This window comes from Physeter macrocephalus, chromosome 1 (genome assembly GCF_002837175.3).
Source record: "Physeter macrocephalus isolate SW-GA chromosome 1, ASM283717v5, whole genome shotgun sequence".
Taxonomy (NCBI): Eukaryota; Metazoa; Chordata; class Mammalia; order Artiodactyla; family Physeteridae; genus Physeter; species Physeter macrocephalus.
In genome coordinates, this window is record NC_041214.2 from 63,131,636 (window position 1) to 63,145,455 (window position 13,820).

Sequence of the window (13,820 nt, forward strand, 5' to 3'; positions counted from 1 at the left end):
CGGGCATCCTGGAAGCAATGCGTCCTTGGAAAGTCGATGAGTTTACGGGCTGTTTGGATTTACTTGTTTTACTACTGTCATTTTTTTTCTTCCGGATTTTTTTCCTTTTTTTTAAAGCAGAAGCGGAGAACTCGAGATGGGAGTTGGAAGAAAGATGGGTCGTTGAAGAAGAGAACAGGACAAGTATACCTTTTTTTCCAACTATATTTCTCTAATTAATGCTAGAAACAGCAAAGAACCGATTTTCAATACATTACATGCAACAGGAAATTTTCCTTTCCTCGCACCATGATTGAACCAGCCCCACAGTATCTTTGGAAGAAAGTTTGAATTCTTTAAGGAGGTATTTTTTGGCCTATTGTCTTTGTGCAGTGAACTTTACATCTTGCTATTCAATCACAACCTATATTCTCTTGGCTACCAGCAAGATTAATTTAATCATTGTAATGCAATTATTAATACTGTTTACCCAACGCGGGGTTTCAGTTTGGCTGTTAAGAAATTAAACTCTCGCTGGGTGACCAGAGCTAGGCAGGGGTTTCTTCATGTTGAAATGAAACAGTCCTCTTTATTTAGTCTCAGAGCTCTAGCTATCGGCCATCGGCTCAATTAGCCAAAATGGAAACAATTTTCATTCATTGCAATAACTCACTGTTCTAGAGATCGCTTTCAAAATATACACTTTATTATTATACGCTGACCTCGGTGGCGTGGAGTGGCAATAAAAGAAAGAGGCAGGGAGATCTATCTAGCCCCCTTGGGCTATAATTATTAGAAATTAATTGGGTTCAGGACCCTGGGTAGTCTAGCTAAATTAATAGCTTGTCTAGTGGTTTAAATCCGAATTTTTTGTCCACGGGAGAGAAAGAGAGAGAGTCACAGACATGAAATGCAGACCCAAGGGACGCCTGAGTTTACTTGCAAGACACTCATCTATTAAACAGTGTCCAGAATACATTTGAGTTGGGGAGAGGGGGCCGGAGTAGGAGGGGGCGGGAGCCAGAAGAAAGAAAGGAGCGAGATGGGGAGGACGGCTACGAGTGAGCTAAAAGGTCTCGAGTTGATTTTATTCGATTTTTCTTATGTGCATTGTTTTCGCGAGGGGTTGCATTTAGGGGTTAAAATAAAAAATAAAGATCCCGTGTACTCGGAGCTGTCGTGCCGGAGTAAAAGTGAAAAGGGAGCCTTAGGCAAAAGGAAATTACTGCGAGCCCGCGTGACCTTTCAGGGAGGTAATCAATCAAGTGATCAACAGGGATATTTATCATCGCTATATAGGACTACTTCGCCCTGCACGGGCGGGGGTTGGGGAGGCGAGAGGAGGGTGGAGACGCGCGCGCACACACACACACACACACACGAGTCACAAAAGTTTGGACAAACCCGATAAGCCTCGAGACAGAGAACGTAGGCTTTAATAAATGTTAAGACTGTCCCTTTAGACTGTGAAAAACACACACTCATACACCCACGCAGGGGGAAACGCGCACATCGCCGCTGCAGTGGCTGCGTGAAGGTGTTAACTTGAAACCATCCGCTGCGCTTTGCCCTGAAAGGGAAGCTCGCGGTGAAATGAGCGCTTCAAGCGCGGACGAGGAGACTGTGCGGGGCTGCGCCGGACCGGCGAGGCGCGGGACTAGCTTGGTTTCCGTGACCTGCCGGGGAAGGCGCGCAGCCCGCCGCAGGGGGCGCGGGGCGGCGGGATGCCCCTCTCCGCGGCGCGCGGACGCCGGGTCAAAGCATCCAGGCAACCTCCTCTTCCTGCGAAATCCTCGCGCTGCCCCAGGGGCGCGGCAGGAGAGAGGCGCGCTCGGGGCCAGCCCGCTCCGGCAAGCACGCGCTGCGGGGCTTCGGCGGCCGCGCGTTTTCTGCCCAGTTACCTTCTCTGCCTTGTAAAACTCGCCGTTCTGTAAATTGCGTTTTCGGTCCCGTATTTCCTAGCAAATCGTTAGATTTTACAGTCCTGCTCCCACCCTGTGGTCGTTCAATACCCCCTCCCCAACTTCAGAAAGGTATGTAAGGGAAGAGGGGGAGCGAGGTGGCTGACTTTCAATAATAATGATAATGATATTAAATAGTCGACTTAAAATCTAGGCCCCCGAGGCCCTCTCCCAGCTCGGGGATTATAATCAGCAGTTCTTTCGAGAGAAGGTCTGTCTGATTACTGGCCCTCGAGGCTGGGAACTGTTTTCCGACGGATTTATGAAACACAGGTTGGGGTGATGCGCGCCACCTCCCAGGTAGCGAGCCGCAGCTCCCGCGGTGTGGGAATGTGTGGCCGCGCCAGGGCCGCGCTGGTTGGCACCAGATGCGGAGCTCGCGCTCCCCCGCCCGTCGCTCCCGCCGCCCTCTCGGGCTCGGAAAGGCCTCGTCCCGCACAGTCTTAGTCTGCGGCGCCCCCGCCTGGCTTCCCCGGCCGCCGCAGCTCCGGGGGCGCCCGCGGCGTAGGTCTCCAGCTGTGCACAGTAGCCGCCAGGGCGTGGGGGTGGGAAACAGCTGGAGCGCCCCGGGGAAGCGTGTGTTGAGGTGGAAAGAAACCCAGCAAGGAGGATTACGAGGCGATCAACTCCTGGAGCTGCTACTGGTTTAGGATCAGGAGGAGCAGCTTCGGGGGGCACAAATCTCTGCCGGTGGGAACAGGAGCTCCGGAGAGAAACCAGAGTGCTGGTGTGCGATGCCCGGAAAAGTCTGCACCTCCTTGGGTCCCTTCTACTGAACACAGACTATGCCCGAGAAGTGCTCCTCAAAGTTAAATGTGCGTGTAACCCCCTGGGGATCTTGTTTAAAAGCGGATTCTGATTCAGTAAGTCTAGAGTGAGACCTAAGCAGTCTGCATTCCTAACACGCTCCCAGGTGAAGTGGATTCTCCTCCAAGTGTGTCCCGCGACCAGCCACATCAAGCATTACCTGGACTTCAGGAGAAAAAAAAGAATCTCATGTGCCAACCTAGACTGAATAAATGAAAATCAGCATTTCAACAGGTGGTTCGCTTGAACATTGAAGTTGGAGAAGCACTGCTGTAGAATGTGCCTGGCCGGGTTTTCTTTCTCCTGTCTTGGAACATGACACCTCCATGATAACCTCATTTTAAATCCTGCTTTCTGCCTTGGTCACGGGAAAGGGTGGAGTGAATGAACCTATCCCGTTAAAAGCTACAACTCCTCTGGCCCCCGTCTGCCACCAGTGAGGCCGTCCCGGACCTTGGTCTGATTGACAGCCCCCTCCAATTCCCTCTCACCCCCCTGTATTTTGCTGTCAAGTGTATGACATGTATTTCTCTCTCCTTAGATTAGAGTTCTTTGTTTACACGTCTTCCTTCCCCTCTCAGCTGTAGGCTTCTTGAAGGAGACCATGCCTATATTCTCTAAGCTTTGTTTTCTCACTACAGCATGGAGTCATTCCTTTCCCCTTGGGATTAGTGTATAAAAATGTTTTGTGAACTGTAAAGCTGAAGCAACTGTTAACCTCTTTTTCTCAACTCCCCCTTCCATAGACTAGCACAATGCTTTACATCACTAGGCACTTAGTCTGTTGTTGTCTCTCTCTGGAAGGTGCCTGAACTCACACATCCGATATCCTGAACCAAGAATTTAGCCAAATTTGAGTTCTAGTTTTCTCTTCTATAGAATTCTCTAGAGAAAGAGTTCTTAATCTGGGAAAAAAAGAATTCAGAAGATTGTGTGACATCTTCATATTCTAATTTTGTGACTAAGAGAGTTGGTCCTGAAGCCTGGAAATCTTCGCATTCTAAGTGGTCAGTAGCTGAAGACTGAGAAGTTTAAGAGTTAAAAGCTAGATTTTGTAAAATAAAATTAAGTGAGCCCTTTTCAGGGTCTGCAAAAAAGACAAATACCACCAAAGATCCCAGAACTCTTTTGGAAGCCATGGTTGCCAATGTTAGGAAAAATTGGCAGTATTCAGATTTGGGGGCTGTTATAAGTTAGACAAACTCTGGGAGAGCAAAATAGAGTTCCAAGACCTTAAGAATCAAACCTTTGGAGGTTCAAATCCCAGTCCTACCTTTACCAGCTCTGTAACATTAGGCAAGTTACTGAATGTCTCTGAGTCCCCATTTTCTCCTCTGTATGATGGCGATAATTATGTATATCTTACAAAATTATTGCAAAGATTAAAGATAATATATACAGGGGCTTCCCTGGAGGCACAGTGGTTAAGAATCCGCCTGCCAATGCAGGGGACATGGGTTCAAGCCCTGGTCCGGGAAGATCCCACACGCCACGGAGCAACTAAGCCCGTGCACCACAACTACTGAGACTGCGCTCTAGAGCCCGCGAGCCACAACTACTGAGCCCACGTGCTACAACTACTGAAGCCCTCATGCCTAGACCCTGTGCTCCACAACAAGAGAAGCCACCACAATGACAAGCCCGTGCACCGCAACAAAGAGTAGCCTCCACTCACAGCAACTAGAGAAAGCCTGCATGCAGCAACAAAGACCCAACACAGCCAAAAATAAATAAATAAATTAAATAATTTTTTTTAATTATGAAAAAAAGATTATGTATACAAAGTGCTTAGTATTTAGTGCTGGCTACATAGTAGAAATTTAACAAATGGAGCTATTTAGACCTCCAACCTCTAACATTTGTAATTTGGCACAATGAAAAGGCTTATAACGTGTGTGTGTGTGTGTGTGTGTGTGTGTGTGTGTGTCAGGGATCTTGGACACTGCCCTTCCCTTTCCCATATGTAATGAGATATTTTTTTTTCTTTTCTCAGAAGACTGTCCCCTCAAACAGCTGAAGCCCGAGACATTTGATGTATATAAAACTGGCTGCTGCAACTAGATCTTAACACTGCAGTTTGAACAGGTACCAATGTGTGTGTGTGGTTGGATTTTTAGCTACATATTTTTAAGGGATTCTTGTGTACTTGCGCCTGCTCTCTATATGAATCAGGGTTATGCCCAGCTCATCCCAAACAGAGTCCTGACCATGTCCTAGACAGCCTGAGGCAACAGGACCTGGGCCACATGATGAGGGCCCCTGAGGGTCACTGACAGAAAGATTGCTTCTCCCTTAGCCATGTGATTGCAAGTCTTTCAGGACAATACATACAAAGTCATCATTTGAAGATGTCTAGTGTGTCTATGTTACCATAGTCTCTCCCTGTGAGATGGAAGCCACACAGATAATTCAAATAGAGAGTGGTTTTTTTTGTTTTTTGTTTTTTTTCCGGTACGCGGGCCTCTCACTGTTGTGGCCTCTCCCGTTGCGGAGCACAGGCTCCGGACGCGCAGGCCCAGCGGCCATGGCTCACGGGCCCAGCCGCTCCGCGGCATGTGGGATCTTCCCGGACCGGGGCACGAACCCGTGTCCCCTGCACTGGCAGGCGGACTCCCAACCACTGCGTCACCAGGGAAGCCCAAGAGAGTGGTTTTTAATGGGATTAGTAAGTGCTTTCTCTTTTTTAAAAAAGTTTTTGTTTACTTGATTTTTTTGTTTGTTTAATGTTTTTAAATTTTGGTTTTCATGAATCTAGCTGTTACCCTTACTTTCAATACATGAAACTATTGATTGAGTCTAGATCCCTGCCAGGAAATAAAAGATCTGTGAAATTTACATATGCAGTACTTTAAAATTCTTTACTCAAACAAATGATTATGGTTGACATGAGAAAATATAGACATCATCAAAGTACATTAATTTACTTAATGTGTTAATGTACTTTTAAACTTATAGATATAGCAGATTTTCCACATCTTTTTAAAGCATAAACTATAGGACCCATGCTGAAACAGCTTATAAAGGAGACTGCCTTGTAACAAGATCCTCGGTACTCAGTAACTTAATTCCCTTGACTTGGGTCCAAGACAGTCCTGGTTACCCTCAAACTCAGCTATAGAGTGAACTCCTTTAGCCATGACAGAGTGTGATACAGGTGTGCCCTGCTTTATGAAAAGCCACATCACAATGTGATTATTCGCTCCATGCTATTTTATTAAATAATGAATTCCCATGGGACATTTAAAATATGATTTGACTTACAAAAATTTGATTTATACTCACTTTTCCCAGAAACATACCTATGGAGGTAAAGCTCTATTTTTTTAAACGATGATGCATGTTCTTTAGCAAATGTTTTATAAGCAGTCCATTTTCAAAGGTGAAGACAAGGAAGCATACCACAGTTCTGAGACTAGGAAAGAAAGAATTTCTGTATAGAAAAGCAATTGTACACAGAAGAAGCTAGAAACTGATCTGTTTAATTATCTATTTTGAGGCCTCATGTAGATGTACTGGAAGTCTGACACATGATAGGATTTGGTCTTGAAATGTTTCAGAAAATACAATGCTCTTGTACTGGGTTTTAACAGAAAAATTTCCAAATCAACTCTATAAACACTCTTGAAAATACTTTTCAAAACTGGGGAAGAATTTTCTGTTGCATAGAGAAACTGAAGGATAATTCTAAAATTGGTCTGAGCTTATTCCTATTTAGGAGTAATAGTCTATGGGTTAAAATACTACCATCCATCTCATATCCATGTTTTCACCTAACTAATTGGCACTGAACTCAAATTCTGAAACTGGATACATTGAAGACATCAGGACATTTGGCATTGTTAAGGGCTCTGGAAGACATTTTCTATTGTAGCTGCTATGAATGCACCAATGCAGAGAAGCCAAGATGTTAAATACTATTTTGATGCATTTTTTTCTGTTGTGTTATGTTATGCTGAGATTTTCACAACAGTTGTGTTGAAATCTCTACAGAAGCAACAATCATGCAGGTTTCTTCACCACACAATCTGGTGCCTGGTGCCTCTTGTGTCCCTCCCCCATCACCCCACCCCCGGAAGGGACAACATGGAGCATGGGCTCCTTAGCCCCAGGGACCACCTTTCCTAATCCACCCTACACACCACTGCCTAATTCATCTTCCTATAGCACAGTTCTGAAAATATCATTCTACTACTCAGAATCTTCAAGATCCCTTAGTTATTATTTTCAAGATAAAGCCCCAAATTTTGCCTTTCATTCAAAGGTATTCTAGATAGAGGAAACAGCAAGAGAGATGGGAAAACATGAGGTATGCACCAGAAGTGTTAAGAATTTTATTCTGCCCGAGTTATGGGATTCAAGAAGAGAACTTCACAGGTTTGGAAAGATAGGTTGGGCACGTGCCATGGAGGGCTTATAATGAAAAGCAAAAATTGGAGGCTTTGTCTTGAAAATAATTGAATGATCTTGAAGATTCTGATTAAGGGGGTGCCATTATCAAAATTGTGCCTCAGGAAGATTAAGCAGGCAGTGGTATGGGAGAGATTACACTTTTCTTCACATGTTCTGTCTACCTATCTTTTGAGATCCAAGACAAACATCACCTCCTCCAGTAAACGTTGATATAGTTCTCTGAACTGAAAGCAATCTCTTCCCATCATCAACCTCCTTTGGCACCCTTTCCTTACATGTTGGTTTTGCCTGTACCTCTATGATCTCTCTTAATACACTGTAAATTCCTTGAAGGGTATTTGTATCCAACTCTTCTTGTCCTCCATTGTTAAAGTATGTCTTGCTAAGAACTAGCAGCCCTTTCTAAATGTAATGATTTTTGTTTTTCAACAATTTTAGAAAAAGTTCAGCAATTACTATTTTAAATACTGCCACTCCTTCAGTCTCTCAACTTGTTCTTTCTTGCTCGCTGATTAGACACTTTTGTGCTATCTTCCATGTTTCTTTGCCTCACTTTCTTAAATTCTCTTTATCTCTCTGTGCTTAATTCTGAATAATTTCCTCAGTTCTATATTCAAGTTCTTTAATTCTCTCTTTAGCTGTATTCTAATTAGCTATTTAACCTGTCATTTTTTTCCATCTCAATTATCTTTTAAATTTCTATAATTTGTATGGGTTCTCTCCAAATATGTGCCCATTATCTTTTCACACTGTCTTGTTGTCTTCTTATTTTCCATCTCAAGGTTAAGTTTTTAAACATTTTAAGTATAATTTCTTTTATCTGAAGTTTCTGGAGATCTAATACTGCTGTTTGTTGTATCTACTCACCTTTGCTCAGATAAATTGTTTTCCTATATTTTAGAATTTTAGATTGTTAGTTCACCTTCAGCAAGACTTCATCTGTGGGAATCATGTTTAAAATTACTTGAAGTCTTATCTTTCCAGAGATAAGACTGTTTATATTTGCTTTATCAGATACCCCAGGGGTATAATCAATTTTTAAATTTATTTACCAGCCTGGGGTTTTCCAAACCATGGAGGAAGTGTAATTAGAACCAGAGACATAAGTGATAGTGGGCCTGTTGGGAAGAATTGTGGGGGGAGCCTTTTTTTCTTTTAAACCCAGAGGCAAGATGAGATAGAAACTTACTTGATTTTGTAGACCAGACTTTCACTGGTGGTATGACTCTCTAAGACTCAGCTTCATGTACAGGTATCAGTTCTAACTCCCCAACTTATGTTGGATAGAACTTTATGTCCTGATTCCATGAAGATTTTGAAACTTAAGCCCTGAGTTCTCAAAGTTATTGGCTCCCCATCCCCCAACACAGACTGCCAGGATTTTATTCACTCTTATGTTCAGCCCCAAGGATTTCCCTTCCTTTCTTTCAAGAACATTTATTAGTTATTAAGCCAAAAGCTTCAGTGATTTAGGAAGGGAGGGATTGCAGATTATTTAGTCCATAAAAATACTGGAATGTTTAGACTTGAAAATACTTGTGGTGGTTTGCTGTTAGTGAATTTTAGTTTTAATATCTTTTCTCGAATTCTTCTTTTCAAAAGAAATTTCTGGGTCCCCCAAAAATGTAGAACCAAAACATCACTTATAATTAGAATCACAAAAACAGCCTTTACACATGTTTTTGATCAGTCTAAAATCTCTCTTACCACCTTCTTTATCTGCCCATTGAAATCATGTTCACCCTTCAAATGTCATCTCAGATTCAGCCTTCTTTATAATGCTTTCATAATTATAGTAATAATAATTACAAAACAGTAACAACCATTTCTTAAGCGATTACTCTGTGTTAAGCAGTACACTGACTCTTTGCATATGTCACCTTACTCTTCTAAAAAACCCTATGACATTTTTAACCTCGTTGTTCAGGTGAAGACACTGATGTTCCTAAAAGTTAAGTGACTTGTTCAAGGTGACCTAGCTAGTATTAGGTTGAACCACATGAAATTGCTGATACTCAACTGTTTTTTAGCCCACAGTGCCCCCCCCCACCCAAAAAAGCATTTTTACATGGTTCAATCTAAGAAAGGGGGACGGTAGGATTCAAATTCAGGTCTGACTAATTTTATTCCTCCTGGACAGCACAGTCTCTCTACTATACTAATTACTCCTTCCTCTAGGCTACTGCAGCTCTCATACCATCTGTCTTGATTCACTTTCCTTACTTGACCTTCAGTTACAATAATGTACATTCATTTGTCTTCTCCAGTGAATGTAAACTCCTTAAGGGCTATGCCTTCGCTTTCTATCCAGTGCTTAGCACAGTACTTGGTATATTACAAGTCTTCAATATTTTTTTATTTAAATAAGCTAAACGGGTATTCAAGCATTGGTCCGTATTTGTGTGCAGTTGACGTGCTTCTGAGCTTTTCCCTTTCTCTCATTTTCTCTTAGTGGAAGTTTTAAAATATTGTCCCCAATTTTTTGACACTCTTTCCTTCAGGAGGTGGTGTCTGTGTCTCCTTTCCATGAACCTAGGCAGGCCTGTGACTGCTTCAACCAACAGAGGAGAACAGAAGTGCATTCCAAGGCTGAACTATAACAGCCCATACAGCATCCGCCCAGGTGTCTTGGAACATTTGCTCTCTGAAAGCTCCCAGTTGGGTGCTCTACCTCAGAATCCAGTGGCCACACTGTGAGAAACACAATCCACATAGGTTCTCCGCCCAACAGTCCCAGCTGAGATAAGCCTTTGACTTACCCCAGCCCAGGTGCCAGGCAAGTGAGTGAGTAAGTCCCCAGATGATTCCAGCCCCCAGCTGTTTGGGTCACCTCCAGGCATTTGGGTCTTACCAGCTGAGGTCCAGATACTGTGAAGCAGAGACAAGCCATCCCTCTCCGTCCCACCTGAATTCCTGACCCACACACTCTGTGAACATAATAAAATAATTATTACTCCACACCACTACATTTGGGGTGGTTTGTTGTACAGCAGTAAATAACTAGAGTATTGCCTTCATCTGGCTTGTCAGCTAAAAATAGCTGTAGCCTGGTCAGTTCTGAACGTTCCAGCATTTGGGCTGTAGTAAGGGAGTTCCTTTCCCCCAATAAGAAGGGTCTGGTGGTGGGTGGCTGCTCCCATGTCCAGAATCAAAAGTGTACTTTGTGTCTGCATATTCATATATAATTATATATATGCATAATTATCTGGCTATAGATTTTTTTTTTTTAGTTATTAAAGCCTGGTCCCACCCATCCTAAAACAAAATAAAACATCAATCAGAAATCTTAAGATATCAGCACTTCTCATTGCTGCTTTATTTACAATAGCCAAGATATGGCAACAACTTAAGTGCCCATCAACAGGTGAATGGATAAAGAAGATGTGATATATATAGTGGAATACTACTCAGCCATACAGTAAAAAGTTGAAATCTTACCATCTGCGACAACATGGATAGACCTTGGGAGTATGATGCTTACTGAAATCAATCAGATGGAGAAAGACAAATACCGCATGATTTCACTCAAATTTAGAATATAACAAAACAAACAAAATAAATGAACAAACTAAACCAAACAAAAGCAAACACTTAGATACAGAGAACAGGGTAGTGGTTACCAGAAGGGATGGGGCAGGAAGAGGGCAAAATGGGTAAAGGGAATCAACTTTATGGTGAGGGATGGAAACTAAATTTTTGGTGGTGAACACACTGTAGTGTATACAGAAGTAGAAGTATAATATACACAAGAAACTTATGTAATGTTATAAACCTATGTTACCATAATAAAAAATAAATAAATTTTTTTTAGAACTGGAAAACAGAAAGTGTACTTCAACTGGATTTTGGCTTTCAGACATGCTTTGGGCATTTGGCTCTCACCCTGTGTCTTGAGTAAGTCTTACTGACCTTCTGTCCTGGCCCAGGCCTGAACCCAACCTGGCTGGCTGAGAGCAGTGACCTCCCAACTCATCGTTGCTACTCCCCTTTCTTGGGGCTGGACCTTGCCTCTGCCATCCCTCACAGTGACTCTGATAGGCCAACCTAACCTACGCCAGCCAAGCCACTCACCAGAAGCTCATCCGTGTTGCTGCCTGGAAGCCCTGGTGCCCATTCTACCTTCTGGTTCAGGACCACTCAAGGAAAGATTCCAGTCCAGGCCACCAGCCAAGCTTTGCCTTCATGAACTTGGTAATTTGGATTCTGGCCCCTTCTTAGAAGGGGATAGCTCTTTCCTCAAGCCCAGCCATTTTACCCAATATGCCCCTTCTCCTTACCAGTTCTTAGGGAACATCAAGGCTAGACCCACCCTGTTAATTGCAATTAGTATCACTCAGATCTTTACCTACAGAGACACACCTACAGAGATACGCAGGCAGAGTGAGCAATGTCAGGCAGTGGTCACTAGGGGGCAGTTGGCTCTCCAGGCAATCCCAGAGGCAGAGGCATCCAGAACTCCTGGGGCAGCTGTGCTGGAGTTTCTGGCATCTGGTCCCATGCATCCTGTTGAGAAGCAAGCAGGGACAGCCACATGTCTTGCTAGGTTAGTCCTTTGCTGTGGGAGGACATTTCTTGTAGTTGTTATGTAAAGCATCCAAGCCTGCTTCCCTGCTCTTCCCAGAGATCGATAAACTGCCTAGTATCTTTCTTTTCTTTTTTTAATTGAAGCGTAGTTGATTTATGTTAGTTTCAGGTATACAACATAGTAATTTGATATTTTTATGGAATATACTTTATACATACTTATTATAAAATATTGACTATATTCTCTGTGTTGTACATTACATCCTTGTAACTTATTTTTTACCTAGTAATTTGAACCTCTTAACCCTCTTCCCCTATCTTTCACTTACCCCTACCTCTCTCCCCTCTGGTAGCCACTAGTTTGTTCTCTGTATCTGTGAGTCTCTTTCTGTTTTGTTATATTTGTTCATTTGTTTTATTTTTTAGATTCCACATAAAGTGAAAGCATATGATATTTGTCTTTCTCTGTCTGACATTTCATTTAGCCTAATACCCTCCAGGTCCATCCATGTGTTCGCAAATGGCAAAATTTCATTCTTTTTTATGACTGAGTAATATTTACATCTTCTTTATCCATTCATCTGTTGATAGACACTTAGGTTGTGATTAATATTCAGAAATCTGTTGCAATCCTATACACTAATAATGAACTATCAGAAAGAGAAAACAAGAAAACAATTCCATTCACAATCGAATCAAAAAGAGTAAAATACCTAGGAATAAATTTAACCAAGGAAGTGAAAGCCCTGTACTCTGAAAACTGTAAGACATTGATGAAGGAAATTGAAGATAATACAAATAAATGGAAAGATATCCTACATTCATGGATTGTAAGAATTAGTATTGTTAATCTGTTCATACTGCCCAAACCAATCTACAGATTTAATACTATCTTTCTATAAAATTTTTTTTGCTTAAATTAGCCAGAGTGGATTATTTTGTCTGGAATTAAGAACATCGAATTCACCACCTTCCAACTTCTTGTGAGCTTTGAATCATTCAGAAAATCCTAGAGAGACTTCCCTAGTGGCGCAGTGGTTAAGAATCCGCCTGCCAATGCAGGGGACACAGGTTCAATCCCTGGTCCAGGAAGATCCCACATGCTGCGGAGCAGCTAAGCCCATGGGCCACAACTACTGAAGCCTGCACACCTAGAGCCCATGTTTGCAACAAGAGAAGCCACCGCAATGAGAAACCTGCACACCGCAACGAAGAGTAGCCCCCACTCACTGCAACTAGAGAAAGTCCGCACAGAGCACAGACGACCCAACACAGCCAAAAATAAATAAATAAGTAAATAAATTTGTAAAAGAAAATCCTAGAGCCATAGATTATTTAATTTTTGTTTGTAGATCCTGACAGAGAGTACTAGTAGTATTAAAGATCTACCATGAGCTCTACTGTAGTAGTAAAAAATTAGCAAGTACCATGCAGTAATGTTAAAAACAATGACCAACCAATCAGATATGACATACTCATATTTACTTTCACTAAAAGCTTTAGTGTTAATATTGAAAATGTTAAATAATAAAAGTATCAGTATTGATAATGAAAGACTTTAACTGTTAAAAAACAAATTTATGATTTACTTTAAAAGTTTCATCTTTCTTTCCCTTTTGAAGTTTTCATTTGGGGAGAAATGTTTTATAAGGGATATATTTTACAGTAATACACATATGTAATTTTTGTTTGTGGGGGGTTTGTTTTATTTTGTTTTGTTTTTGGTTGCACCATGCAGTTTGCAGGGATCTTAGTTCCCCCACCAGGGTTGCAACCTCGGCAGTGAAAGCACAGAGCCCTAACTATTGGACTGCCAGGGAATTCCCAATTTTTTAATACTTATTTTGGAAGTACACGGCAAGATATTTTTACTGATTAGTATGCATGATAAAAAAAATTTGCAAACCGCTGCAGTGAATTTAACATATTCATTCTTTTTTTTTTTGCTTTTGCCTTTTGTTTTTGATCAAATTTGTTTTCACTTTTTAAAATTGAAGTATAGTTGATTTACAATGTCGTGTTAGTTTCAGGTGTACGGCAAAGTGATTCAGATTCTTTTTCATTATAGGTTATTACAAGATATTGAATATAGTTCCCTGTGCTATACAGTAGGTCCTTGTTGTTTATCTATTTTATATA